Below are 24,790 nucleotides of genomic sequence, written 5' to 3' on the forward strand. Positions count from 1 at the left end.
TAAGGGGGTGGTGCACTGTACCCGAAGATACTGCCATATCGGGTCAATGCATAGGGCGACGGGAGCAAGCTTCGAAATCGGCCCCCGTTCTCAAAAATCCATTTAATATATGGTCCCCAGATAGGGGACGTATCAGATATTAAACTGATAAGAACAGATACTACACTTGATCTTAGCCAAAAGGCCGAGAAGCGATAACCGTGAAAGGGGCGGGCCCAACAAGGTGCCCTTCATGGGCACTATCACTGCTTGCTGTCAGGGAGGCTGCCAGACAATTTCCATGCACACTCTGGGCTGGGGGGCAGTCAACCACCAGTACACACAGCAGAACCTAAACCCATACCATTATTGCTAAGCAGCAAGACAGGGGCCCATTGCACTCCCACGGGGCCTTTTTAAATGCAATCCATAACCCCGGATTTGCCAGGAACCCTTCTTACTCCTCCTACTTGCATGTGACACTGGGCTTAGGATCTGCATAGGAAACACACACACAAGCACACACCTACCTTTGTTGCCTGCAGATGCCTCCTTGGCTGTCCCCAAACGGTATCAAACCAACACCCACGGGAAGCTGTAAGCATAGAGGACATGCCTGCACCCCATTGGACTTACCTGTGTGGGTTAAACCCGGGTTATTTGACAACCTATGGCGGTGATGGTTCTGCTCAGGCAGAGCAGTGCTGATGCTCCTCATAAAGCTGTCGCTGCTGTGAAGGTTCTAGGTGACATCACAAATCCCTATGGTTACATACACAACAAAGCTGGGTTGTTGTTGTTTACACTCTGCAAGGCCTGTGGAAGTGAGTGACATCATAGCACTGTAGTTCTGAGGGTTCTAGATGGATGCAACAATCTCCTGTTGCTTCTATGAAGGCCATAATAGACGACATCACCAAACAGCTCCATAGTCACATACACAGCAAAGGAGAGATGTTGTTTACACCTAGTGATGTCAGTGGTATTGAGTGACATCACAGCACAGTGCTAAAGCTCCTGGGCCTGGACACAGCAGCGGCTGCAATATCTCAACGGAGAATACGTTTATATATATGTGTGTGTGTGCGCGTATATATATATATATATATATATATATATATATATATATATATATATATATTTCTCCGCCGAAATCACTTTTAAACCCATTTCCACCTTTTTTTCCCTTCTCTTCCTCTTACTTTTTTTTTCACGTTTTTTTACGTTTTTCTCCTTTTCGCCTCTTTTCTGGGCGTATTATTCTTCTTTTTCTTCTTTTTTTTCGTCTAATGCATACCCCATCAGTGCAGCAATGCTTATTCAATACCGCCAGCAGATGGAGACACTGGGGGATAATTTTCTAAGGATTTATACTGATTTTTCCTGTCTGAATTTGTCGCACAGAAAGTTGCAGGCCAAATATGTGTGACATTTCTGCGACTTTAGCTTCTAGAGCATTTTTACAACATTATACATAGGTGCTGAATACATAAAAAGCGACTGTTCAGCGACAGACAAGTCGCATCGGCTGAAAGTAGGCCAGAATGTCAGTCCATGTTGGAGCAGGTTTAGATACAGTCTAAAGTATAGATCTCAAAGTCTGTGCACAGAATTTAGCAAGGGCCTCGCACCTTCTGATGCATCAGGTAGGTGCACAATAGCATAGCCTAACCCCCTCGTACCCTTTGGTCTATATTGATGCGGGACATAGACAGCCAGCTGATGACCAATCCATTAGTGCAATGGATGGCTGGAAGCATTTGTCTTTGCCTTTGCAATACACAGAAGCAATGCATGGTCAAAGTACAGCAATGACACACCTGTGTGAACAGCCAGGAGACCCCCCCCCCCCCCCCATGTATGTTACATAGTTACATAGTTAGTACGGTCGAAAAAGACATATGTCATCAAGTTCAACCAGGGAATTAAGGGGTAGGGGTGTGGCGCGATATTGGGGAAGGGGTGAGATTTTATATTTCTTCATAAGCATTAATCTTATTTTGTCAATTAGGAACATTCAGCACCCACCCGCTATCAAGGCAGCTGCCTATCATGTCATGCCCTACCTGCACAGGTGTGCTGGCTACTCAAATGATCCAATTAAGGAGGCCATTTAGTCAGCAGCAGCAGAAGTCCTGTGCTGGACGCTCCAACAGCGGCCAGACACAAGCAGAAGCAGAAGCAGCAGAAGCAGCAGCAGCACCACCTTTTGTTTTTTGGCTGCAGCAGCAGCAAGGCCCACAGGGCTGGCTAGCTGGCTAGCCAGCAAGCAAGGTAGCAATGAAGTAGGAATCTTTCTTTTTAACCCTGTAAGGGGTGGTGCACTGTACCCGAAGATACTGCCATATCGGGTCAATGCATAGGGCGACGGAAGCAAGCTTCGAAATCGGCCCCCGTTCTCAAAATCATTTAATATATGGTCCCCAGATAGGGGACGTATCAGATATTAAACTGATAAGAACAGATACTACACTTGATCTTAGCCAAAAGGCCGAGAAGCGATAACCGTGAAGGGGCGGGCCCAACAAGGTGCCCTTCATGGGCACTATCACTGCTTGCTGTCAGGAGGCTGCCAGACAATTTTCCATGCACACTCTGGGCTGGGGGGCAGTCAACCACCAGTACACACAGCAGAACCTAAACCCATACCATTATTGCTAAGCAGCAAGACAGGGGCCCATTGCACTCCCACGGGGCCTTTTTAAATGCAATCCATAACCGGATTTGCCAGGAACCTTCTTACTCCTCCTACTTGCATGTGACACTGGGCTTAGGATCTGCATAGGAAACACACACACAAGCACACACCTACCTTTGTTGCCTGCAGATGCCTCCTTGGCTGTCCCCAACGGTATCAAACCAACACCCACGGGAAGCTGTAAGCATAGAGGAGACATGCCTGCACCCCATTGGACTTACCTGTGTGGGTTAAACCCGGGTTATTTGACAACCTATGGCGGTGATGGTTCTGCTGAGGCAGAGCAGTGCTGATGCTCCTCATAAAGCTGTCGCTGCTGTGAAGGTTCTAGGTGACATCACAAATCCCTATGGTTACATACACAACAAAGCTGGGTTGTTGTTGTTTACACTCTGCAAGGCCTGTGGAAGTGAGTGACATCATAGCACTGTAGTTCTGAGGGTTCTAGATGGATGCAACAATCTCCTGTTGCTTCTATGAAGGCCATAATAGACGACATCACCAAACAGCTCCATAGTCACATACACAGCAAAGGAGAGATGTTGTTTACACCTAGTGATGTCAGTGGTATTGAGTGACATCACAGCACAGTGCTAAGGCTCCTGGGCCTGGACACAGCAGCGGCTGCAATATCTCAACGGAGAATACGTTTATATATATGTGTGTGTGTGCGCATATATATATATATATATATATATATATATATATATATATTTCTCCGCCGAAATCACTTTTAAACCCATTTCCACCTTTTTTTCCCTTCTCTTCCTCTTACTTTTTTTTCACGTTTTTTTACGTTTTTCTCCTTTTCGCCTCTTTTCTGGGCGTATTATTCTTCTTTTTCTTCTTTTTTTTCGTCTAATGCATACCCCATCAGTGCAGCAATGCTTATTCAATACCGCCAGCAGATGGAGACACTGGGGGATAATTTTCTAAGGATTTATACTGATTTTTCCTGTCTGAATTTGTCGCACAGAAAGTTGCAGGCCAAATATGTGTGACATTTCTGCGACTTTAGCTTCTAGAGCATTTTTACAACATTATACATAGGTGCTGAATACATAAAAAGCGACTGTTCAGCGACAGACAAGTCGCATCGGCTGAAAGTAGGCCAGAATGTCAGTCCATGTTGGAGCAGGTTTAGATACAGTCTAAAGTATAGATCTCAAAGTCTGTGCACAGAATTTAGCAAGGGCCTCGCACCTTCTGATGCATCAGGTAGGTGCACAATAGCATAGCCTAACCCTCTGTACTTTGGTCTATATTGATGCGGGACATAGACAGCCAGCTGATGACCAATCCATTAGTGCAATGGATGGCTGGAAGCATTTGTCTTTGCCTTTGCAATACCACAGAAGCAATGCATGGTCAATGTACAGCAATGACACACCTGTGTGAACAGCCAGGAGACCCCCCCCCCCCCCCCCCATGTTATGTTACATAGTTACATAGTTAGTACGGTCGAAAAAAGACATATGTCCATCAAGTTCAACCAGGGAATTAAGGGGTAGGGGTGTGGCGCGATATTGGGGAAGGGATGAGATTTTATATTTCTTCATAAGCATTAATCTTATTTTGTCAATTAGGAACATTCAGCACCCACCCGCTATCAAGGCAGCTGCCTATCATGTCATGCCCTACCTGCACAGGTGTGCTGGCTACTCAAATGATCCAATTAAGGAGGCCATTTTGTCAGCAGCAGCAGAAGTCCTGTGCCTGGACGCTCCAACAGCGGCCAGACACAAGCAGAAGCAGAAGCAGCAGAAGCAGCAGCAGCACCACCTTTTGTTTTTTGGCTGCAGCAGCAGCAAGGCCCACAGGGCTGGCTAGCTGGCTAGCCAGCAAGCAGGTAGCAATGAAAGTAGGAATCTTTCTTTTTAACCCTGTAAGGGGGTGGTGCACTGTACCCGAAGATACTGCCATATCGGGTCAATGCATAGGGCGACGGAAGCAAGCTTCGAAATCGGCCCCCGTTCTCAAAAATCCATTTAATATATGGTCCCCAGATAGGGGACGTATCAGATATTAAACTGATAAGAACAGATACTACACTTGATCTTAGCCAAAAGGCCGAGAAGCGATAACCGTGAAAGGGGCGGGCCCAACAAGGTGCCCTTCATGGGCACTATCACTGCTTGCTGTCAGGGAGGCTGCCAGACAATTTTCCATGCACACTCTGGGCTGGGGGGCAGTCAACCACCAGTACACACAGCAGAACCTAAACCCATACCATTATTGCTAAGCAGCAAGACAGGGGCCCATTGCACTCCCACGGGGCCTTTTTAAATGCAATCCATAACCCGGATTTGCCAGGAACCCTTCTTACTCCTCCTACTTGCATGTGACACTGGGCTTAGGATCTGCATAGGAAACACACACACAAGCACACACCTACCTTTGTTGCCTGCAGATGCCTCCTTGGCTGTCCCCAAACGGTATCAAACCAACACCCACGGGAAGCTGTAAGCATAGAGGACATGCCTGCACCCCATTGGACTTACCTGTGTGGGTTAAACCCGGGTTATTTGACAACCTATGGCGGTGATGGTTCTGCTCAGGCAGAGCAGTGCTGATGCTCCTCATAAAGCTGTCGCTGCTGTGAAGGTTCTAGGTGACATCACAAATCCCTATGGTTACATACACAACAAAGCTGGGTTGTTGTTGTTTACACTCTGCAAGGCCTGTGGAAGTGAGTGACATCATAGCACTGTAGTTCTGAGGGTTCTAGATGGATGCAACAATCTCCTGTTGCTTCTATGAAGGCCATAATAGACGACATCACCAAACAGCTCCATAGTCACATACACAGCAAAGGAGAGATGTTGTTTACACCTAGTGATGTCAGTGGTATTGAGTGACATCACAGCACAGTGCTAAGGCTCCTGGGCCTGGACACAGCAGCGGCTGCAATATCTCAACGGAGAATACGTTTATATATATGTGTGTGTGTGCGCATATATATATATATATATATATATATATATATATATATATATTTCTCCGCCGAAATCACTTTTAAACCCATTTCCACCTTTTTTTCCCTTCTCTTCCTCTTACTTTTTTTTCACGTTTTTTTACGTTTTTCTCCTTTTCGCCTCTTTTCTGGGCGTATTATTCTTCTTTTTCTTCTTTTTTTTCGTCTAATGCATACCCCATCAGTGCAGCAATGCTTATTCAATACCGCCAGCAGATGGAGACACTGGGGGATAATTTTCTAAGGATTTATACTGATTTTTCCTGTCTGAATTTGTCGCACAGAAAGTTGCAGGCCAAATATGTGTGACATTTCTGCGACTTTAGCTTCTAGAGCATTTTTACAACATTATACATAGGTGCTGAATACATAAAAAGCGACTGTTCAGCGACAGACAAGTCGCATCGGCTGAAAGTAGGCCAGAATGTCAGTCCATGTTGGAGCAGGTTTAGATACAGTCTAAAGTATAGATCTCAAAGTCTGTGCACAGAATTTAGCAAGGGCCTCGCACCTTCTGATGCATCAGGTAGGTGCACAATAGCATAGCCTAACCCTCTGTACTTTGGTCTATATTGATGCGGGACATAGACAGCCAGCTGATGACCAATCCATTAGTGCAATGGATGGCTGGAAGCATTTGTCTTTGCCTTTGCAATACCACAGAAGCAATGCATGGTCAATGTACAGCAATGACACACCTGTGTGAACAGCCAGGAGACCCCCCCCCCCCCCCCATGTTATGTTACATAGTTACATAGTTAGTACGGTCGAAAAAAGACATATGTCCATCAAGTTCAACCAGGGAATTAAGGGGTAGGGGTGTGGCGCGATATTGGGGAAGGGATGAGATTTTATATTTCTTCATAAGCATTAATCTTATTTTGTCAATTAGGAACATTCAGCACCCACCCGCTATCAAGGCAGCTGCCTATCATGTCATGCCCTACCTGCACAGGTGTGCTGGCTACTCAAATGATCCAATTAAGGAGGCCATTTAGTCAGCAGCAGCAGAAGTCCTGTGCCTGGACGCTCCAACAGCGGCCAGACACAAGCAGAAGCAGAAGCAGCAGAAGCAGCAGCAGCACCACCTTTTGTTTTTTGGCTGCTGCAGCAGCAAGGCCCACAGGGCTGGCTAGCTGGCTAGCCAGCAAGCAGGTAGCAATGAAAGTAGGAATCTTTCTTTTTAACCCTGTAAGGTGGTGGTGCACTGTACCCGAAGATACTGCCATATCGGGTCAATGCATAGGGCGACGGAAGCAAGCTTCGAAATCGGCCCCCGTTCTCAAAAATCCATTTAATATATGGTCCCCAGATAGGGGACGTATCAGATATTGAACTGATAAGAACAGATACTACACTTGATCTTAGCCAAAAGGCCGAGAAGCGATAACCGTGAAAGGGGCGGGCCCAACAAGGTGCCCTTCATGGGCACTATCACTGCTTGCTGTCAGGGAGGCTGCCAGACAATTTTCCATGCACACTCTGGGCTGGGGGGCAGTCAACCACCAGTACACACAGCAGAACCTAAACCCATACCATTATTGCTAAGCAGCAAGACAGGGGCCCATTGCACTCCCACGGGGCCTTTTTAAATGCAATCCATAACCCGGATTTGCCAGGAACCCTTCTTACTCCTCCTACTTGCATGTGACACTGGGCTTAGGATCTGCATAGGAAACACACACACAAGCACACACCTACCTTTGTTGCCTGCAGATGCCTCCTTGGCTGTCCCCAAACGGTATCAAACCAACACCCACGGGAAGCTGTAAGCATAGAGGACATGCCTGCACCCCATTGGACTTACCTGTGTGGGTTAAACCCGGGTTATTTGACAACCTATGGCGGTGATGGTTCTGCTCAGGCAGAGCAGTGCTGATGCTCCTCATAAAGCTGTCGCTGCTGTGAAGGTTCTAGGTGACATCACAAATCCCTATGGTTACATACACAACAAAGCTGGGTTGTTGTTGTTTACACTCTGCAAGGCCTGTGGAAGTGAGTGACATCATAGCACTGTAGTTCTGAGGGTTCTAGATGGATGCAACAATCTCCTGTTGCTTCTATGAAGGCCATAATAGACGACATCACCAAACAGCTCCATAGTCACATACACAGCAAAGGAGAGATGTTGTTTACACCTAGTGATGTCAGTGGTATTGAGTGACATCACAGCACAGTGCTAAGGCTCCTGGGCCTGGACACAGCAGCGGCTGCAATATCTCAACGGAGAATACGTTTATATATATGTGTGTGTGTGCGCATATATATATATATATATATATATATATATATATATATATTTCTCCGCCGAAATCACTTTTAAACCCATTTCCACCTTTTTTTCCCTTCTCTTCCTCTTACTTTTTTTTCACGTTTTTTTACGTTTTTCTCCTTTTCGCCTCTTTTCTGGGCGTATTATTCTTCTTTTTCTTCTTTTTTTTCGTCTAATGCATACCCCATCAGTGCAGCAATGCTTATTCAATACCGCCAGCAGATGGAGACACTGGGGGATAATTTTCTAAGGATTTATACTGATTTTTCCTGTCTGAATTTGTCGCACAGAAAGTTGCAGGCCAAATATGTGTGACATTTCTGCGACTTTAGCTTCTAGAGCATTTTTACAACATTATACATAGGTGCTGAATACATAAAAAGCGACTGTTCAGTGACAGACAAGTCGCATCGGCTGAAAGTAGGCCAGAATGTCAGTCCATGTTGGAGCAGGTTTAGATACAGTCTAAAGTATAGATCTCAAAGTCTGTGCACAGAATTTAGCAAGGGCCTCGCACCTTCTGATGCATCAGGTAGGTGCACAATAGCATAGCCTAACCCTCTGTACTTTGGTCTATATTGATGCGGGACATAGACAGCCAGCTGATGACCAATCCATTAGTGCAATGGATGGCTGGAAGCATTTGTCTTTGCCTTTGCAATACCACAGAAGCAATGCATGGTCAATGTACAGCAATGACACACCTGTGTGAACAGCCAGGAGACCCCCCCCCCCCCCATGTTATGTTACATAGTTACATAGTTAGTACGGTCGAAAAAAGACATATGTCCATCAAGTTCAACCAGGGAATTAAGGGGTAGGGGTGTGGCGCGATATTGGGGAAGGGATGAGATTTTATATTTCTTCATAAGCATTAATCTTATTTTGTCAATTAGGAACATTCAGCACCCACCCGCTATCAAGGCAGCTGCCTATCATGTCATGCCCTACCTGCACAGGTGTGCTGGCTACTCAAATGATCCAATTAAGGAGGCCATTTAGTCAGCAGCAGCAGAAGTCCTGTGCCTGGACGCTCCAACAGCGGCCAGACACAAGCAGAAGCAGAAGCAGCAGAAGCAGCAGCAGCACCACCTTTTGTTTTTTGGCTGCAGCAGCAGCAAGGCCCACAGGGCTGGCTAGCTGGCTAGCCAGCAAGCAGGTAGCAATGAAAGTAGGAATCTTTCTTTTTAACCCTGTAAGGGGGTGGTGCACTGTACCCGAAGATACTGCCATATCGGGTCAATGCATAGGGCGACGGAAGCAAGCTTCGAAATCGGCCCCCGTTCTCAAAAATCCATTTAATATATGGTCCCCAGATAGGGGACGTATCAGATATTAAACTGATAAGAACAGATACTACACTTGATCTTAGCCAAAAGGCCGAGAAGCGATAACCGTGAAAGGGGCGGGCCCAACAAGGTGCCCTTCATGGGCACTATCACTGCTTGCTGTCAGGGAGGCTGCCAGACAATTTTCCATGCACACTCTGGGCTGGGGGGCAGTCAACCACCAGTACACACAGCAGAACCTAAACCCATACCATTATTGCTAAGCAGCAAGACAGGGGCCCATTGCACTCCCACGGGGCCTTTTTAAATGCAATCCATAACCCGGATTTGCCAGGAACCCTTCTTACTCCTCCTACTTGCATGTGACACTGGGCTTAGGATCTGCATAGGAAACACACACACAAGCACACACCTACCTTTGTTGCCTGCAGATGCCTCCTTGGCTGTCCCCAAACGGTATCAAACCAACACCCACGGGAAGCTGTAAGCATAGAGGACATGCCTGCACCCCATTGGACTTACCTGTGTGGGTTAAACCCGGGTTATTTGACAACCTATGGCGGTGATGGTTCTGCTCAGGCAGAGCAGTGCTGATGCTCCTCATAAAGCTGTCGCTGCTGTGAAGGTTCTAGGTGACATCACAAATCCCTATGGTTACATACACAACAAAGCTGGGTTGTTGTTGTTTACACTCTGCAAGGCCTGTGGAAGTGAGTGACATCATAGCACTGTAGTTCTGAGGGTTCTAGATGGATGCAACAATCTCCTGTTGCTTCTATGAAGGCCATAATAGACGACATCACCAAACAGCTCCATAGTCACATACACAGCAAAGGAGAGATGTTGTTTACACCTAGTGATGTCAGTGGTATTGAGTGACATCACAGCACAGTGCTAAGGCTCCTGGGCCTGGACACAGCAGCGGCTGCAATATCTCAACGGAGAATACGTTTATATATATGTGTGTGTGTGCGCGTATATATATATATATATATATATATATATATATATATATTTCTCCGCCGAAATCACTTTTAAACCCATTTCCACCTTTTTTTCCCTTCTCTTCCTCTTCCTTTTTTTTCACGTTTTTTTTACGTTTTTCTCCTTTTCGCCTCTTTTCTGGGCGTATTATTCTTCTTTTTCTTCTTTTTTTTCGTCTAATGCATACCCCATCAGTGCAGCAATGCTTATTCAATACCGCCAGCAGATGGAGACACTGGGGGATAATTTTCTAAGGATTTATACTGATTTTTCCTGTCTGAATTTGTCGCACAGAAAGTTGCAGGCCAAATATGTGTGACATTTCTGCGACTTTAGCTTCTAGAGCATTTTTACAACATTATACATAGGTGCTGAATACATAAAAAGCGACTGTTCAGCGACAGACAAGTCGCATCGGCTGAAAGTAGGCCAGAATGTCAGTCCATGTTGGAGCAGGTTTAGATACAGTCTAAAGTATAGATCTCAAAGTCTGTGCACAGAATTTAGCAAGGGCCTCGCACCTTCTGATGCATCAGGTAGGTGCACAATAGCATAGCCTAACCCTCTGTACTTTGGTCTATATTGATGCGGGACATAGACAGCCAGCTGATGACCAATCCATTAGTGCAATGGATGGCTGGAAGCATTTGTCTTTGCCTTTGCAATACCACAGAAGCAATGCATGGTCAATGTACAGCAATGACACACCTGTGTGAACAGCCAGGAGACCCCCCCCCCCCCCATGTTATGTTACATAGTTACATAGTTAGTACGGTCGAAAAAAGACATATGTCCATCAAGTTCAACCAGGGAATTAAGGGGTAGGGGTGTGGCGCGATATTGGGGAAGGGATGAGATTTTATATTTCTTCATAAGCATTAATCTTATTTTGTCAATTAGGAACATTCAGCACCCACCCGCTATCAAGGCAGCTGCCTATCATGTCATGCCCTACCTGCACAGGTGTGCTGGCTACTCAAATGATCCAATTAAGGAGGCCATTTAGTCAGCAGCAGCAGAAGTCCTGTGCCTGGACGCTCCAACAGCGGCCAGACACAAGCAGAAGCAGAAGCAGCAGAAGCAGCAGCAGCACCACCTTTTGTTTTTTGGCTGCAGCAGCAGCAAGGCCCACAGGGCTGGCTAGCTGGCTAGCCAGCAAGCAGGTAGCAATGAAAGTAGGAATCTTTCTTTTTAACCCTGTAAGGGGGTGGTGCACTGTACCCGAAGATACTGCCATATCGGGTCAATGCATAGGGCAACGGAAGCAAGCTTCGAAATCGGCCCCCGTTCTCAAAAATCCATTTAATATATGGTCCCCAGATAGGGGACGTATCAGATATTAAACTGATAAGAACAGATACTACACTTGATCTTAGCCAAAAGGCCGAGAAGCGATAACCGTGAAAGGGGCGGGCCCAACAAGGTGCCCTTCATGGGCACTATCACTGCTTGCTGTCAGGGAGGCTGCCAGACAATTTTCCATGCACACTCTGGGCTGGGGGGCAGTCAACCACCAGTACACACAGCAGAACCTAAACCCATACCATTATTGCTAAGCAGCAAGACAGGGGCCCATTGCACTCCCACGGGGCCTTTTTAAATGCAATCCATAACCCGGATTTGCCAGGAACCCTTCTTACTCCTCCTACTTGCATGTGACACTGGGCTTAGGATCTGCATAGGAAACACACACACAAGCACACACCTACCTTTGTTGCCTGCAGATGCCTCCTTGGCTGTCCCCAAACGGTATCAAACCAACACCCACGGGAAGCTGTAAGCATAGAGGACATGCCTGCACCCCATTGGACTTACCTGTGTGGGTTAAACCCGGGTTATTTGACAACCTATGGCGGTGATGGTTCTGCTCAGGCAGAGCAGTGCTGATGCTCCTCATAAAGCTGTCGCTGCTGTGAAGGTTCTAGGTGACATCACAAATCCCTATGGTTACATACACAACAAAGCTGGGTTGTTGTTGTTTACACTCTGCAAGGCCTGTGGAAGTGAGTGACATCATAGCACTGTAGTTCTGAGGGTTCTAGATGGATGCAACAATCTCCTGTTGCTTCTATGAAGGCCACAATAGACGACATCACCAAACAGCTCCATAGTCACATACACAGCAAAGGAGAGATGTTGTTTACACCTAGTAATGTCAGTGGTATTGAGTGACATCACAGCACAGTGCTAAGGCTCCTGGGCCTGGACACAGCAGCGGCTGCAATATCTCAACGGAGAATACGTTTATATATATGTGTGTGTGTGCGCGTATATATATATATATATATATATATATATATATATATATTTCTCCGCCGAAATCACTTTTAAACCCATTTCCACCTTTTTTTCCCTTCTCTTCCTCTTACTTTTTTTTCACGTTTTTTTACGTTTTTCTCCTTTTCGCCTCTTTTCTGGGCGTATTATTCTTCTTTTTCTTCTTTTTTTTCGTCTAATGCATACCCCATCAGTGCAGCAATGCTTATTCAATACCGCCAGCAGATGGAGACACTGGGGGATAATTTTCTAAGGATTTATACTGATTTTTCCTGTCTGAATTTGTCGCACAGAAAGTTGCAGGCCAAATATGTGTGACATTTCTGCGACTTTAGCTTCTAGAGCATTTTTACAACATTATACATAGGTGCTGAATACATAAAAAGCGACTGTTCAGCGACAGACAAGTCGCATCGGCTGAAAGTAGGCCAGAATGTCAGTCCATGTTGGAGCAGGTTTAGATACAGTCTAAAGTATAGATCTCAAAGTCTGTGCACAGAATTTAGCAAGGGCCTCGCACCTTCTGATGCATCAGGTAGGTGCACAATAGCATAGCCTAACCCTCTGTACTTTGGTCTATATTGATGCGGGACATAGACAGCCAGCTGATGACCAATCCATTAGTGCAATGGATGGCTGGAAGCATTTGTCTTTGCCTTTGCAATACCACAGAAGCAATGCATGGTCAATGTACAGCAATGACACACCTGTGTGAACAGCCAGGAGACCCCCCCCCCCCATGTTATGTTACATAGTTACATAGTTAGTACGGTCGAAAAAAGACATATGTCCATCAAGTTCAACCAGGGAATTAAGGGGTAGGGGTGTGGCGCGATATTGGGGAAGGGATGAGATTTTATATTTCTTCATAAGCATTAATCTTATTTTGTCAATTAGGAACATTCAGCACCCACCCGCTATCAAGGCAGCTGCCTATCATGTCATGCCCTACCTGCACAGGTGTGCTGGCTACTCAAATGATCCAATTAAGGAGGCCATTTAGTCAGCAGCAGCAGAAGTCCTGTGCCTGGACGCTCCAACAGCGGCCAGACACAAGCAGAAGCAGAAGCAGCAGAAGCAGCAGCAGCACCACCTTTTGTTTTTTGGCTGCAGCAGCAGCAAGGCCCACAGGGCTGGCTAGCTGGCTAGCCAGCAAGCAGGTAGCAATGAAAGTAGGAATCTTTCTTTTTAACCCTGTAAGGGGGTGGTGCACTGTACCCGAAGATACTGCCATATCGGGTCAATGCATAGGGCGACGGAAGCAAGCTTCGAAATCGGCCCCCGTTCTCAAAAATCCATTTAATATATGGTCCCCAGATAGGGGACGTATCAGATATTAAACTGATAAGAACAGATACTACACTTGATCTTAGCCAAAAGGCCGAGAAGCGATAACCGTGAAAGGGGCGGGCCCAACAAGGTGCCCTTCATGGGCACTATCACTGCTTGCTGTCAGGGAAGCTGCCAGACAATTTTCCATGCACACTCTGGGCTGGGGGGCAGTCAACCACCAGTACACACAGCAGAACCTAAACCCATACCATTATTGCTAAGCAGCAAGACAGGGGCCCATTGCACTCCCACGGGGCCTTTTTAAATGCAATCCATAACCCGGATTTGCCAGGAACCCTTCTTACTCCTCCTACTTGCATGTGACACTGGGCTTAGGATCTGCATAGGAAACACACACACAAGCACACACCTACCTTTGTTGCCTGCAGATGCCTCCTTGGCTGTCCCCAAACGGTATCAAACCAACACCCACGGGAAGCTGTAAGCATAGAGGACATGCCTGCACCCCATTGGACTTACCTGTGTGGGTTAAACCCGGGTTATTTGACAACCTATGGCGGTGATGGTTCTGCTCAGGCAGAGCAGTGCTGATGCTCCTCATAAAGCTGTCGCTGCTGTGAAGGTTCTAGGTGACATCACAAATCCCTATGGTTACATACACAACAAAGCTGGGTTGTTGTTGTTTACACTCTGCAAGGCCTGTGGAAGTGAGTGACATCATAGCACTGTAGTTCTGAGGGTTCTAGATGGATGCAACAATCTCCTGTTGCTTCTATGAAGGCCATAATAGACGACATCACCAAACAGCTCCATAGTCACATACACAGCAAAGGAGAGATGTTGTTTACACCTAGTGATGTCAGTGGTATTGAGTGACATCACAGCACAGTGCTAAGGCTCCTGGGCCTGGACACAGCAGCGGCTGCAATATCTCAACGGAGAATACGTTTATATATATGTGTGTGTGTGCGCGTATATATATATATATATATATATATATATATATATATATATATTTCTCCGCCGAAATCACTTTTAAACCCATTTCCACCTTTTTTTCCCTTCTCTTCCTCTTCCTTTTTTTCACGTTTTTTTTACGTTTTTCTCCTTTTCGCCTCTTTTCTGGGCGTATTATTCTTCTTTTTCTTCTTTTTTTTCGTCTAATGCATACCCCATCAGTGCAGCAATGCTTATTCAATACCGCCAGCAGATGGAGACACTGGGGGATAATTTTCTAAGGATTTATACTGATTTTTCCTGTCTGAATTTGTCGCACAGAAAGTTGCAGGCCAAATATGTGTGACATTTCTGCGACTTTAGCTTCTAGAGCATTTTTACAACATTATACATAGGTGCTGAATACATAAAAAGCGACTGTTCAGCGACAGACAAGTCGCATCGGCTGAAAGTAGGCCAGAATGTCAGTCCATGTTGGAGCAGGTTTAGATACAGTCTAAAGTATAGATCTCAAAGTCTGTGCACAGAATTTAGCAAGGGCCTCGCACCTTCTGATGCATCAGGTAGGTGCACAATAGCATAGCCTAACCCTCTGTACTTTGGTCTATATTGATGCGGGACATAGACAGCCAGCTGATGACCAATCCATTAGTGCAATGGATGGCTGGAAGCATTTGTCTTTGCCTTTGCAATACCACAGAAGCAATGCATGGTCAATGTACAGCAATGACACACCTGTGTGAACAGCCAGGAGACCCCCCCACCCCCCCATGTTATGTTACATAGTTACATAGTTAGTACGGTCGAAAAAAGACATATGTCCATCAAGTTCAACCAGGGAATTAAGGGGTAGGGGTGTGGCGCGATATTGGGGAAGGGATGAGATTTTATATTTCTTCATAAGCATTAATCTTATTTTGTCAATTAGGAACATTCAGCACCCACCCGCTATCAAGGCAGCTGCCTATCATGTCATGCCCTACCTGCACAGGTGTGCTGGCTACTCAAATGATCCAATTAAGGAGGCCATTTAGTCAGCAGCAGCAGAAGTCCTGTGCCTGGACGCTCCAACAGCGGCCAGACACAAGCAGAAGCAGAAGCAGCAGCAGCACCACCTTTTGTTTTTTGGCTGCAGCAGCAGCAAGGCCCACAGGGCTGGCTAGCTGGCTAGCCAGCAAGCAGGTAGCAATGAAAGTAGGAATCTTTCTTTTTAACCCTGTAAGGGGGTGGTGCACTGTACCCAAAGATACTGCCATATCGGGTCAATGCATAGGGCGACGGAAGCAAGCTTCGAAATTGGCCCCCGTTCTCAAAAATCCATTTAATATATGGTCCCCAGATAGGGGACGTATCAGATATTAAACTGATAAGAACAGATACTACACTTGATCTTAGCCAAAAGGCCGAGAAGCGATAACCGTGAAAGGGGCGGGCCCAACAAGGTGCCCTTCATGGGCACTATCACTGCTTGCTGTCAGGGAGGCTGCCAGACAATTTTCCATGCACACTCTGGGCTGGGGGGCAGTCAACCACCAGTACACACAGCAGAACCTAAACCCATACCATTATTGCTAAGCAGCAAGACAGGGGCCCATTGCACTCCCACGGGGCCTTTTTAAATGCAATCCATAACCCGGATTTGCCAGGAACCCTTCTTACTCCTCCTACTTGCATGTGACACTGGGCTTAGGATCTGCATAGGAAACACACACACAAGCACACACCTACCTTTGTTGCCTGCAGATGCCTCCTTGGCTGTCCCCAAACGGTATCAAACCAACACCCACGGGAAGCTGTAAGCATAGAGGACATGCCTGCACCCCATTGGACTTACCTGTGTGGGTTAAACCCGGGTTATTTGACAACCTATGGCGGTGATGGTTCTGCTCAGGCAGAGCAGTGCTGATGCTCCTCATAAAGCTGTCGCTGCTGTGAAGGTTCTAGGTGACATCACAAATCCCTATGGTTACATACACAACAAAGCTGGGTTGTTGTTGTTTACACTCTGCAAGGCCTGTGGAAGTGAGTGACATCATAGCACTGTAGTTCTGAGGGTTCTAGATGGATGCAACAATCTCCTGTTGCTTCTATGAAGGCCATAATAGACGACATCACCAAACAGCTCCATAGTCACATACACAGCAAAGGAGAGATGTTGTTTACACCTAGTGATGTCAGTGGTATTGAGTGACATCACAGCACAGTGCTAAGGCTCCTGGGCCTGGACACAGCAGCGGCTGCAATATCTCAACGGAGAATACGTTTATATATATGTGTGTGTGTGCGCGTATATATATATATATATATATATATATATATATATATATATTTCTCCGCCGAAATCACTTTTAAACCCATTTCCACCTTTTTTTCCCTTCTCTTCCTCTTACTTTTTTTTCACGTTTTTTTACGTTTTTCTCCTTTTCGCCTCTTTTCTGGGCGTATTATTCTTCTTTTTCTTCTTTTTTTTCGTCTAATGCATACCCCATCAGTGCAGCAATGCTTATTCAATACCGCCAGCAGATGGAGACACTGGGGGATAATTTTCTAAGGATTTATACTGATTTTTCCTGTCTGAATTTGTCGCACAGAAAGTTGCAGGCCAAATATGTGTGACATTTCTGCGACTTTAGCTTCTAGAGCATTTTTACAACATTATACATAGGTGCTGAACACATAAAAAGCGACTGTTCAGCGACAGACAAGTCGCATCGGCTGAAAGTAGGCCAGAATGTCAGTCCATGTTGGAGCAGGTTTAGATACAGTCTAAAGTATAGATCTCAAAGTCTGTGCACAGAATTTAGCAAGGGCCTCGCACCTTCTGATGCATCAGGTAGGTGCACAATAGCATAGCCTAACCCTCTGTACTTTGGTCTATATTGATGCGGGACATAGACAGCCAGCTGATGACCAATCCATTAGTGCAATGGATGGCTGGAAGCATTTGTCTTTGCCTTTGCAATACCACAGAAGCAATGCATGGTCAATGTACAGCAATGACACACCTGTGTGAACAGCCAGGAGACCCCCCCCCCCATGTTATGTTACATAGTTACATAGTTAGTATGGTCGAAAAAAGACATATGTCCATCAAGTTCAACCAGGGAATTAAGGGGTAGGGGTGTGGCGCGATATTGGGGAAGGGATGAGATTTTATATTTCTTCATAAGCATTAATCTTATTTTGTCAATTAGGAACATTCAGCACCCACCCGCTATCAAGGCAGCTGCCTATCATGTCATGCCCTACCTGCACAGGTGTGCTGGCTACTCAAATGATCCAATTAAGGAGGCCATTTAGTCAGCAGCAGCAGAAGTCCTGTGCCTGGACGCTCCAACAGCGGCCAGACACAAGCAGAAGCAGAAGCAGCAGAAGCAGCAGCAGCACCACCTTTTGTTTTTTGGCTGCAGCAGCAGCAAGGCCCACAGGGCTGGCTAGCTGGCTAGCCAGCAAGCAGGTAGCAATGAAAGTAGGAATCTTTCTTTTTAACCCTGTAAGGGGGTGGTGCACTGTACCCGAAGATACTGCCATATCGGATCAATGCATAGGGCGACGGAAGCAAGCTTCGAAATCGGCCCCCGTTCTCAAAAATCCATTTAATATATGGTCCCCAGATAGGGGACGTATCAGATATTAAACTGATAAGAACAGATACTACACTTGATCTTAGCCAAAAGGCCGAGAAGCGATAACCGTGAAAGGGGCGGGCCCAACAAGGTGCCCTTCATGGGCACTATCACTGCTTGCTGTCAGGGAGGCTGCCAGACAATTTTCCATGCACACTCTGGGCTGGGGGGCAGTCAACCACCAGTACACACAGCAGAACCTAAACCCATACCATTATTGCTAAGCAGCAAGACAGGGGCCCATTGCACTCCCACGGGGCCTTTTTAAATGCAATCCATAACCCGGATTTGCCAGGAACCCTTCTTACTCCTCCTACTTGCATGTGACACTGGGCTTAGGATCTGCATAGGAAACACACACACAAGCACACACCTACCTTTGTTGCCTGCAGATGCCTCCTTGGCTGTCCCCAAACGGTATCAAACCAACACCCACGGGAAGCTGTAAGCATAGAGGACATGCCTGCACCCCATTGGACTTACCTGTGTGGGTTAAACCCGGGTTATTTGACAACCTATGGCGGTGATGGTTCTGCTCAGGCAGAGCAGTGCTGATGCTCCTCATAAAGCTGTCGCTGCTGTGAAGGTTCTAGGTGACATCACAAATCCCTATGGTTACATACACAACAAAGCTGGGTTGTTGTTGTTTACACTCTGCAAGGCCTGTGGAAGTGAGTGACATCATAGCACTGTAGTTCTGAGGGTTCTAGATGGATGCAACAATCTCCTGTTGCTTCTATGAAGGCCATAATAGACGACATCACCAAACAGCTCCATAGTCACATACACAGCAAAGGAGAGATGTTGTTTACACCTAGTGATGTCAGTGGTATTGAGTGACATCACAGCACAGTGCTAAGGCTCCTGGGCCTGGACACAGCAGCGGCTGCAATATCTCAATGGAGAATACGTTTATATATATGTGTGTGTGTGCGCGTATATATATATATATATATATATATATATATATATATATATATATATATATTTCTCCGCCGAAATCACTTTTAAACCCATTTCCACCTTTTTTTCCCTTCTCTTCCTCTTACTTTTTTTTCACGTTTTTTTACGTTTTTCTCCTTTTCGCCTCTTTTCTGGGCGTATTATTCTTCTTTTTCTTCTTTTTTTTCGTCTAATGCATACCCCATCAGTGCAGCAATGCTTATTCAATACCGCCAGCAGATGGAGACACTGGGGGATAATTTTCTAAGGATTTATACTGATTTTTCCTGTCTGAATTTGTCGCACAGAAAGTTGCAGGCCAAATATGTGTGACATTTCTGCGACTTTAGCTTCTAGAGCATTTTTACAACATTATACATAGGTGCTGAATACATAAAAAGCGACTGTTCAGCGACAGACAAGTCGCATCGGCTGAAAGTAGGCCAGAATGTCAGTCCATGTTGGAGCAGGTTTAGATACAGTCTAAAGTATAGATCTCAAAGTCTGTGCACAGAATTTAGCAAGGGCCTCGCACCTTCTGATGCATCAGGTAGGTGCACAATAGCATAGCCTAACCCTCTGTACTTTGGTCTATATTGATGCGGGACATAGACAGCCAGCTGATGACCAATCCATTAGTGCAATGGATGGCTGGAAGCATTTGTCTTTGCCTTTGCAATACCACAGAAGCAATGCATGGTCAATGTACAGCAATGACACACCTGTGTGAACAGCCAGGAGACCCCCCCCCCCCCCATGTTATGTTACATAGTTACATAGTTAGTACGGTCGAAAAAAGACATATGTCCATCAAGTTCAACCAGGGAATTAAGGGGTAGGGGTGTGGCGCGATATTGGGGAAGGGATGAGATTTTATATTTCTTCATAAGCATTAATCTTATTTTGTCAATTAGGAACATTCAGCACCCACCCGCTATCAAGGCAGCTGCCTATCATGTCATGCCCTACCTGCACAGGTGTGCTGGCTACTCAAATGATCCAATTAAGGAGGCCATTTAGTCAGCAGCAGCAGAAGTCCTGTGCCTGGACGCTCCAACAGCGGCCAGACACAAGCAGAAGCAGAAGCAGCAGCAGCACCACCTTTTGTTTTTTGGCTGCAGCAGCAGCAAGGCCCACAGGGCTGGCTAGCTGGCTAGCCAGCAAGCAGGTAGCAATGAAAGTAGGAATCTTTCTTTTTAACCCTGTAAGGGGGTGGTGCACTGTACCCGAAGATACTGCCATATCGGGTCAATGCATAGGGCGACGGAAGCAAGCTTCGAAATCGGCCCCCGTTCTCAAAAATCCATTTAATATATGGTCCCCAGATAGGGGACGTATCAGATATTAAACTGATAAGAACAGATACTACACTTGATCTTAGCCAAAAGGCCGAGAAGCGATAACCGTGAAAGGGGCGGGCCCAACAAGGTGCCCTTCATGGGCACTATCACTGCTTGCTGTCAGGGAGGCTGCCAGACAATTTTCCATGCACACTCTGGGCTGGGGGGCAGTCAACCACCAGTACACACAGCAGAACCTAAACCCATACCATTATTGCTAAGCAGCAAGACAGGGGCCCATTGCACTCCCACGGGGCCTTTTTAAATGCAATCCATAACCCGGATTTGCCAGGAACCCTTCTTACTCCTCCTACTTGCATGTGACACTGGGCTTAGGATCTGCATAGGAAACACACACACAAGCACACACCTACCTTTGTTGCCTGCAGATGCCTCCTTGGCTGTCCCCAAACGGTATCAAACCAACACCCACGGGAAGCTGTAAGCATAGAGGACATGCCTGCACCCCATTGGACTTACCTGTGTGGGTTAAACCCGGGTTATTTGACAACCTATGGCGGTGATGGTTCTGCTCAGGCAGAGCAGTGCTGATGCTCCTCATAAAGCTGTCGCTGCTGTGAAGGTTCTAGGTGACATCACAAATCCCTATGGTTACATACACAACAAAGCTGGGTTGTTGTTGTTTACACTCTGCAAGGCCTGTGGAAGTGAGTGACATCATAGCACTGTAGTTCTGAGGGTTCTAGATGGATGCAACAATCTCCTGTTGCTTCTATGAAGGCCATAATAGACGACATCACCAAACAGCTCCATAGTCACATACACAGCAAAGGAGAGATGTTGTTTACACCTAGTGATGTCAGTGGTATTGAGTGACATCACAGCACAGTGCTAAGGCTCCTGGGCCTGGACACAGCAGCGGCTGCAATATCTCAACGGAGAATACGTTTATATATATGTGTGTGTGTGCGCATATATATATATATATATATATATATATATATATATATATATATATTTCTCCGCCGAAATCACTTTTAAACCCATTTCCACCTTTTTTTCCCTTCTCTTCCTCTTCCTTTTTTTTCACGTTTTTTTTACGTTTTTCTCCTTTTCGCCTCTTTTCTGGGCGTATTATTCTTCTTTTTCTTCTTTTTTTTCGTCTAATGCATACCCCATCAGTGCAGCAATGCTTATTCAATACCGCCAGCAGATGGAGACACTGGGGGATAATTTTCTAAGGATTTATACTGATTTTTCCTGTCTGAATTTGTCGCACAGAAAGTTGCAGGCCAAATATGTGTGACATTTCTGCGACTTTAGCTTCTAGAGCATTTTTACAACATTATACATAGGTGCTGAATACATAAAAAGCGACTGTTCAGCGACAGACAAGTCGCATCGGCTGAAAGTAGGCCAGAATGTCAGTCCATGTTGGAGCAGGTTTAGATACAGTCTAAAGTATAGATCTCAAAGTCTGTGCACAGAATTTAGCAAGGGCCTCGCACCTTCTGATGCATCAGGTAGGTGCACAATAGCATAGCCTAACCCTCTGTACTTTGGTCTATATTGATGCGGGACATAGACAGCCAGCTGATGACCAATCCATTAGTGCAATGGATGGCTGGAAGCATTTGTCTTTGCCTTTGCAATACCACAGAAGCAATGCATGGTCAATGTACAGCAATGACACACCTGTGTGAACAGCCAGGAGACCCCCCCCCCCCCATGTTATGTTACATAGTTACATAGTTAGTACGGTCGAAAAAAGACATATGTCCATCAAGTTCAACCAGGGAATTAAGGGGTAGGGGTGTGGCGCGATATTGGGGAAGGGATGAGATTTTATATTTCTTCATAAGCATTAATCTTATTTTGTCAATTAGGAACATTCAGCACCCACCCGCTATCAAGGCAGCTGCCTATCATGTCATGCCCTACCTGCACAGGTGTGCTGGCTACTCAAATGATCCAATTAAGGAGGCCATTTAGTCAGCAGCAGCAGAAGTCCTGTGCCTGGACGCTCCAACAGCGGCCAGACACAAGCAGAAGCAGAAGCAGCAGCAGCACCACCTTTTGTTTTTTGGCTGCAGCAGCAGCAAGGCCCACAGGGCTGGCTAGCTGGCTAGCCAGCAAGCAGGTAGCAATGAAAGTAGGAATCTTTCTTTTTAACCCTGTAAGGGGGTGGTGCACTGTACCCGAAGATACTGCCATATCGGGTCAATGCATAGGGCGACGGAAGCAAGCTTCGAAATCGGCCCCCGTTCTCAAAAATCCATTTAATATATGGTCCCCAGATAGGGGACGTATCAGATATTAAACTGATAAGAACAGATACTACACTTGATCTTAGCCAAAAGGCCGAGAAGCGATAACCGTGAAAGGGGCGGGCCCAACAAGGTGCCCTTCATGGGCACTATCACTGCTTGCTGTCAGGGAGGCTGCCAGACAATTTTCCATGCACACTCTGGGCTGGGGGGCAGTCAACCACCAGTACACACAGCAGAACCTAAACCCATACCATTATTGCTAAGCAGCAAGACAGGGGCCCATTGCACTCCCACGGGGCCTTTTTAAATGCAATCCATAACCCGGATTTGCCAGGAACCCTTCTTACTCCTCCTACTTGCATGTGACACTGGGCTTAGGATCTGCATAGGAAACACACACACAAGCACACACCTACCTTTGTTGCCTGCAGATGCCTCCTTGGCTGTCCCCAAACGGTATCAAACCAACACCCACGGGAAGCTGTAAGCATAGAGGACATGCCTGCACCCCATTGGACTTACCTGTGTGGGTTAAACCCGGGTTATTTGACAACCTATGGCGGTGATGGTTCTGCTCAGGCAGAGCAGTGCTGATGCTCCTCATAAAGCTGTCGCTGCTGTGAAGGTTCTAGGTGACATCACAAATCCCTATGGTTACATACACAACAAAGCTGGGTTGTTGTTGTTTACACTCTGCAAGGCCTGTGGAAGTGAGTGACATCATAGCACTGTAGTTCTGAGGGTTCTAGATGGATGCAACAATCTCCTGTTGCTTCTATGAAGGCCATAATAGACGACATCACCAAACAGCTCCATAGTCACATACACAGCAAAGGAGAGATGTTGTTTACACCTAGTGATGTCAGTGGTATTGAGTGACATCACAGCACAGTGCTAAGGCTCCTGGGCCTGGACACAGCAGCGGCTGCAATATCTCAACGGAGAATACGTTTATATATATGTGTGTGTGTGCGCGTATATATATATATATATATATATATATATATATATATTTCTCCGCCGAAATCACTTTTAAACCCATTTCCACCTTTTTTTCCCTTCTCTTCCTCTTCCTTTTTTTTCACGTTTTTTTTACGTTTTTCTCCTTTTCGCCTCTTTTCTGGGCGTATTATTCTTCTTTTTCTTCTTTTTTTTCGTCTAATGCATACCCCATCAGTGCAGCAATGCTTATTCAATACCGCCAGCAGATGGAGACACTGGGGGATAATTTTCTAAGGATTTATACTGATTTTTCCTGTCTGAATTTGTCGCACAGAAAGTTGCAGGCCAAATATGTGTGACATTTCTGCGACTTTAGCTTCTAGAGCATTTTTACAACATTATACATAGGTGCTGAATACATAAAAAGCGACTGTTCAGCGACAGACAAGTCGCATCGGCTGAAAGTAGGCCAGAATGTCAGTCCATGTTGGAGCAGGTTTAGATACAGTCTAAAGTATAGATCTCAAAGTCTGTGCACAGAATTTAGCAAGGGCCTCGCACCTTCTGATGCATCAGGTAGGTGCACAATAGCATAGCCTAACCCTCTGTACTTTGGTCTATATTGATGCGGGACATAGACAGCCAGCTGATGACCAATCCATTAGTGCAATGGATGGCTGGAAGCATTTGTCTTTGCCTTTGCAATACCACAGAAGCAATGCATGGTCAATGTACAGCAATGACACACCTGTGTGAACAGCCAGGAGACCCCCCCCCCCCCCCATGTTATGTTACATAGTTACATAGTTAGTACGGTCGAAAAAAGACATATGTCCATCAAGTTCAACCAGGGAATTAAGGGGTAGGGGTGTGGCGCGATATTGGGGAAGGGATGAGATTTTATATTTCTTCATAAGCATTAATCTTATTTTGTCAATTAGGAACATTCAGCACCCACCCGCTATCAAGGCAGCTGCCTATCATGT

The 24,790-nt window shown here is 46.0% G+C and overlaps 11 non-coding genes across 11 annotated transcripts; all 11 read right to left on the reverse strand.

Moving 5' to 3' along the window:
* Window positions 1-5: 5 nt before the first annotated feature.
* On the reverse strand, window positions 6-196 carry LOC130314886 (U2 spliceosomal RNA). Its single transcript, XR_008862501.1, has one exon. It is a non-coding gene; the product is annotated as a U2 spliceosomal RNA (small nuclear RNA).
* A 2,097-nt stretch (window positions 197-2,293) lies between these two features.
* Window positions 2,294-2,482, reverse strand: LOC130314892 (U2 spliceosomal RNA). Its single transcript, XR_008862506.1, has one exon. It is a non-coding gene; the product is annotated as a U2 spliceosomal RNA (small nuclear RNA).
* A 2,086-nt stretch (window positions 2,483-4,568) lies between these two features.
* LOC130314840 (U2 spliceosomal RNA) lies at window positions 4,569-4,759 on the reverse strand. Its single transcript, XR_008862459.1, has one exon. It is a non-coding gene; the product is annotated as a U2 spliceosomal RNA (small nuclear RNA).
* A 2,089-nt stretch (window positions 4,760-6,848) lies between these two features.
* LOC130314889 (U2 spliceosomal RNA) lies at window positions 6,849-7,039 on the reverse strand. The gene has a single exon (XR_008862503.1). It is a non-coding gene; the product is annotated as a U2 spliceosomal RNA (small nuclear RNA).
* A 2,085-nt stretch (window positions 7,040-9,124) lies between these two features.
* On the reverse strand, window positions 9,125-9,315 carry LOC130314841 (U2 spliceosomal RNA). The gene has a single exon (XR_008862460.1). It is a non-coding gene; the product is annotated as a U2 spliceosomal RNA (small nuclear RNA).
* Window positions 9,316-11,401: 2,086 nt separating this feature from the next.
* On the reverse strand, window positions 11,402-11,592 carry LOC130314868 (U2 spliceosomal RNA). The gene has a single exon (XR_008862484.1). It is a non-coding gene; the product is annotated as a U2 spliceosomal RNA (small nuclear RNA).
* A 2,083-nt stretch (window positions 11,593-13,675) lies between these two features.
* Window positions 13,676-13,866, reverse strand: LOC130314844 (U2 spliceosomal RNA). The gene has a single exon (XR_008862462.1). It is a non-coding gene; the product is annotated as a U2 spliceosomal RNA (small nuclear RNA).
* Window positions 13,867-15,947: 2,081 nt separating this feature from the next.
* On the reverse strand, window positions 15,948-16,138 carry LOC130314873 (U2 spliceosomal RNA). The gene has a single exon (XR_008862489.1). It is a non-coding gene; the product is annotated as a U2 spliceosomal RNA (small nuclear RNA).
* A 2,084-nt stretch (window positions 16,139-18,222) lies between these two features.
* Window positions 18,223-18,413, reverse strand: LOC130314881 (U2 spliceosomal RNA). The gene has a single exon (XR_008862496.1). It is a non-coding gene; the product is annotated as a U2 spliceosomal RNA (small nuclear RNA).
* Window positions 18,414-20,501: 2,088 nt separating this feature from the next.
* On the reverse strand, window positions 20,502-20,692 carry LOC130314845 (U2 spliceosomal RNA). Its single transcript, XR_008862463.1, has one exon. It is a non-coding gene; the product is annotated as a U2 spliceosomal RNA (small nuclear RNA).
* Window positions 20,693-22,774: 2,082 nt separating this feature from the next.
* Window positions 22,775-22,965, reverse strand: LOC130314846 (U2 spliceosomal RNA). The gene has a single exon (XR_008862464.1). It is a non-coding gene; the product is annotated as a U2 spliceosomal RNA (small nuclear RNA).
* Window positions 22,966-24,790: the final 1,825 nt, after the last annotated feature.

The sequence above is a fragment of the Hyla sarda genome, unplaced genomic scaffold, assembly GCF_029499605.1.
Source record: "Hyla sarda isolate aHylSar1 unplaced genomic scaffold, aHylSar1.hap1 scaffold_185, whole genome shotgun sequence".
Taxonomy (NCBI): Eukaryota; Metazoa; Chordata; class Amphibia; order Anura; family Hylidae; genus Hyla; species Hyla sarda.